The 5575-nt window shown below is 32.8% G+C and overlaps 1 pseudogene; it reads right to left on the bottom strand.

The window, feature by feature from the left end:
* Window positions 1-1373: 1373 nt before the first annotated feature.
* LOC109174364 overlaps window positions 1374-5575 on the bottom strand; it is a 4869-nt pseudogene continuing 667 nt past the window's right edge.

Raw genomic sequence — 5575 nt, 5'->3', positions numbered from 1 at the left:
GTATTTCTTGAAATAAAAGTAAAGTGTTTGAGAAATTCAAGCTGTTGAAGGCTAAGGTTGAGAACCAGACTGACAGAAAAATTAAGTACTTGAGGTCTGACAATGAAACAAAATATACAGAGAATAAATTCCAGAAATTGTGTTGAGGATGGAATTCAAAGGCACTATACAATGCTAAGACACGACAACAAAAAGGTGTTGTTGAGCGGCTTAACACGGGCATTGCTTAGAGAGCAATGTGTCACAGATTGAATGTTGTGCTCTCTAAATGTTTTTGAGCGGAATTAGTGAATATAGCTTGTTATTTGATCAATAGATCACCGCGGACATCGCTTGGTGGAATGGTTTTTGAGGAGTTTTAATTAGCTAATTATATGAGTTTTGATCACTTATAAGTTTTTGGTTGTCCTAACTATGTTACTATTTCAAGTGATGAGAAATCAAAATTAGATACCAAATTAAAGAAGTGCATCTTTCTGAGTTTAAAGAAATGTGTAAAAGGATACTAAGTTTTGGGATCCTGCAACCAAGAAAGTAGGGATGTCAATCTTAGCCCGAACTCGATGGGTTGGCCCGATAAAATCAAAATTGATTAGGCCAATGGCTCGAATGGGCTAGCCCAATAGTCTGAAATCAATAAGCCCAATGGCCTGAATGAGCTAGCGAACCCGATTACCCGAACTACTTAAGGTTATTCTTTAGAGAAATTTCCAATTTTAGTCCCACGAGTATGAAACCATTTTCACATTTGGTCATTGACTCTTAAAATTTTCAAATTTGATCCCACGACTTTTAAATCCTTACCATATTTGGTCCTTCCAATCAAAATCCGACCACCAATCCAGCGAGTGAATGATCTAAAGGATAAAATTGCCATTTTATTTTTAAATTCATTTTTTCCCCAAATCCCTTTGTTTCGACTTCAAAACGTTAAATTTTGCATTCGGCTTTCTCAACAATGCTCTAATTACAATTTGTTGAGTAAAATGAGATCAAGAACAAAAAAGAAATAAAAGTTTGTGTTTATATGACCAAGAGCCTATGTCCATTTGGAGTGAATGAAATCTTTTATTAATTGTTAATTATGATGATAAAACATTTAAAGATACAAATATCATATTTATCAACAATTCTAACAATATATTTACAAAATTACTCATGTACCGTATCATGCCACTGCCTGCGCACCTCCACTAATATAAGACATACACAACACATTATATACAAAGTGATGAGCAGTAAATAATTGATGGTAGCAGTCTAGACTCCATGACTGCTTAACATGAAATGACTATCCACACTAGAGTAATGGTTAAATAAAATACTTGGCATAGTCCTCCGTATACATCCATCCTATTGAGCCCTTGTTCAAATGTAAAGAAACACACCGATCCATCAAGAACTTATATTCCACAAGAAAATTTTCAAATGTCCAGAAAAGGTGGACAATACAATACAGAGGAACAAAAAAGTTGTGTGTGTGTGAAATCTATGAACTTGATATTGTCATCTGGTTCTACTCCTGCAAAACAACATTTCTGTAGCACAAAGGTAGTGCTTAGCTTCCAGCTGCAGTAGGTAAAGCAACAGGCTTAGAGTCTTCTGCCTTTTCATATTCATTGTTAAGCATCTGAAACAATGAGAAACTTAAATCAGAGTAAAAATCATTCCTAGTAGATGACACAATAAGAGCAGCACAAAAAAGGCTGTAATATAAATATGAGATTCTATTATGGTATTAAGATCAACTAGTAATTCACCCGCGCGATGCACGGGAAAAATATGTTATTATAAATATAAATAAAAAATAGAAAAACTAAAATATTTTAAATTATTTAATATAATAATATTTTTGAGCTTCCATTGGTCAAGTATTTATTATTTTTATAAAATACAAAATTACAATTAAAATTAAAATTAAAATTTTGTATGGTTAATATAATCTCTAATTATGTGCATATTCAAATAAACTTATAGAGAGAATTTACATAATTACATCGATTTATTCTTAATTGTATTTCATCTATATTATAATTTTCACAATACGAATAATAACTAAGATAATTACATTTAGAAAGCAAATTTCAAATTTTATATGTGTAAATTTAAACTCTAATTGAACACATTTTTTATATGATTATATAATATATAGCTATTTTATTTTTCAAAAGTATATTTTTTATATGATTATATAATATATAGCTATTTTATTTTTTAAATGTTGTGCTTTTTTTTTTTTTATAATAAAGGATGTTGTGGCATTAATTGTAACATTAATTATTTCCCAAACCATATAGCTTTATTATATAAAGGATGTTGTCACTATAGGAATATAGGATGTATAGCGAAAGGCAAGTATGCAAATTAATGTCTCCAGCAAACAGAGAATGACAACATAACAGTAACATGAAAGAATAAAAAGTGAAGTACCTTGTTATTTATCAGGTTATGAAAAGCAATCACACTCCGAATAAGTGAAGACAAATATATGACCAATATCATGTCATTTGTTTTCACTGCAAGAGACGAATAAAGAAAAATTGCATATTAATAGAAATATATATAGCAGATATCCAGATAATATCAAAATTGCATATTTGGCATTTTCCTATTTACCTGCAAAGGATTTAATTAACTCGGCCACATTGAGATTTGGAAGCAAGTTGAAAATATCCTGCAAGCAAAAATTGAAAATCTCAACATATTATGAGAAGGCTATGATAGTTTTAGGTTAGTATTATTATTTTTTTTTGAGAGGAGGTTAGTATTATTATTAATTAAATAGCAATAAGCACTGTTGCAAAAATCGGTCTAAGTGCTAGACGCCCCTAGACCGTGGCGATTTCCCCCCTAGGCGCCCGCTTAGGGTCTAATGACTTGGCCGCCTAGCGCCTAACTGGCCGAGTTAACTCGTCCATTTCGATCGAGTTAGCCGAGTTAACCCGGTCGGCTGGGTCTTGCTAATTTTTTTCATTATATATATATATATATATATATATATATATATATATATATATATATATATATATATATATATATATATATATATATATAATATGACATATATACACCCACACATGTGCACTGTTTTTTTTAGTTAGCCGCATAGGCGCCCGCCTAGGCCGTCTAGGCACTAGGCGCTACTCTACCGACTGACTAGCGCTTAGCTCTTACTGCAAAGTAGAAATCACAATTATATGGCATTGCAAGAAGTATGACAAAAAGTCCCTCCTTTTATCACCTTTTATGGGAGATGTTTTAAGGGTAGAAAGTTATAAGCATTTAAAATTTTTGACATAAATGCTCGCTAACCTGTAAGTGGTATAGTATCTCGTGATTGAGGGGAAGCTTCCCATCAATTACAAGATCAAGGTAACTACTTATCTCTTGAAGGTGAGCATCTAATCCCTTCAATGCCGTGAGTTTCCCAGTTACCTGGACAGAAAGTTCTCATTTAAATTCTTATTATCAATGGATTTCAAAATAAAATGTCTACAAATGAGGGCGCGCTGAGACTACAACTTCTTTACTATCTATCCACCAGACAAAACAAAAGCCATATGTTGATGGAGAGAAAAGAAAACCTCTGTTGCAAGAGTACTGATTGTAGTATCTTTGACATCCCTCAGTAGGTGCTCTACCCCTGTTTCAATACAAAAATAAGTATTAAGATGCAAGAATAATATTTGAGTTGACAGGTGGGGGAAATTTCAGTGCAGATTGAGCCAAAAAAAGAAAAACAAAAAGGAAACAAGCACAAAAAGAAAGGCACAGATCAAGAAGATATGGAAGGCAGCCTGCCTGGGAAGGGTTTTAAGGATATGAAAAAAAAAAAAAAAAAAAAGCCTGCACCTAAATTACTTGAGAGAAAAAAAAAGCCACTAATTGCAGCCCATTTCCCAAGGCCAACAAACAAAAAGCATACAAAGAAATACCAATTTCTTCAACTTCATGGGCAGCAATTTCTGACGGTACATGCACAAAGACCTGACTCTTTTGAGTTGCATTCTGCAAGTTTATTCCACCATTAATCTGAGTCTTAGTTATGGCAGACAAATAGCACTCCTAAAAGTAAACAGAAAGAATTTTTCTGCTCTAATTATTTTCTTATCTGAATATAAAGGATTAAAAAGCTTAATTTTTCACCTCTTTAACCTCCTCAACAGCATAGTATGCCTTAGTTGGTATGCCAAGTTCTTTAGGCTGGACATCAATGATAACCAAGATAGGGGTTGGAACATAGCTGCAATCAAGACAAGACATTGAAGTATACATGAGAAGGGTATGTAAAAAGGTAGTGATGCTGAATAAAAGGGAAGTAGAATGCATTTAATCTATTTTCCAAGATTGTGAACAAACAGCAGCTTCATATTTGGTACGAAGCAACAGTAGTAGGACTAGTAGCAATTAAAGAGTGTTGCCTTTCAGAAATTGGAAAAGTAAGCAAATGTGACCCTAACTTCAACAAAAGAAGGTCCAATGGAATATGACTAAAAACATTATTAGTCAATTCATTGAAAGTTTGCTAAACATACACTGTTCTTTAAAACACTAATTTTTCATATGAGAAGGAACTAATTTCAAAATTCGATCATCTTCGGCTACAAAAATAGAGATCTCCATGCTCACAAAAAGCTGGAAATAAAACCAACATGTGTTCTCATGTGCAACAAAAGACAATAAGCATAATTTTTTGATTAATAAGTGTAAATGATCTTACTCATTAAAAAGGCCATGAATGTTCAAATCATTTTCGCGTAATTTTGGGCCAGTGCTGTACCAACCGATAACATGCTCCTTGGCTGAAACAAATTTACAATTCAGCCTAATTATATACAATGGCATAGGTAATAGACTTTAAAAATCACAGCAAACAAGATTAAAATCAAACTTTCTATAGGGGGAAAGAAAAATGATTAAGACCATTAATTCTCCGGAACAGGGAAAACATAGACTCATGGTAGTTGTGGTAAAGAAACCATATGCTTGCATCCTTGTCATCTTCTTCGAAAGGCACAGCATTTATGAGCAAAACATTTAGAAACAGACAATATATGCATTTTCCCCAAGAAAAAGCTACCAACTTCATAAGGCACATAATCAACAAGTAAATGATTATTTGCTGCTAAGTATCAGCATACGTAGTAGAGGCTAAATTTTTGTCATCCACTAGTGTAATTACATTTGCTAGTTAATTGACAAACTCAATATCCATATCAGCATTCAGAACCACCATGAGGTTAAACTACATATGCTGCTTTATGACTGAATGTCTAACCTATACTATGTCAAAAGATTTCCTCAACAATTACTTAAGAAATAGAGCTACACAATGAGAGAATACAAGAAACCCAATTCCTCCCTACGGTTAAGGATTAAAGTTCTGTTGTCCATTAGCTTCATCATGGTCACCACAATTAAAGATTCAATTTCCCCTATATTCTCAAAACATATCAACATTATTGAAATTTCTCACACCATCCACAATAGAAAAGAAAAGTACTCATTTTTTTAAAAAAATAACTACTACCATAATCATCGAAAATATTACCCTAGTTTACCTATCCTCAGATTT

The sequence above is a fragment of the Ipomoea nil genome, unplaced genomic scaffold (genome assembly GCF_001879475.1).
Source record: "Ipomoea nil cultivar Tokyo-kokei standard unplaced genomic scaffold, Asagao_1.1 scaffold0642, whole genome shotgun sequence".
Lineage (NCBI taxonomy): Eukaryota > Viridiplantae > Streptophyta > Magnoliopsida > Solanales > Convolvulaceae > Ipomoea > Ipomoea nil.
This window is presented reverse-complemented; position numbering and strand designations above follow the sequence as displayed.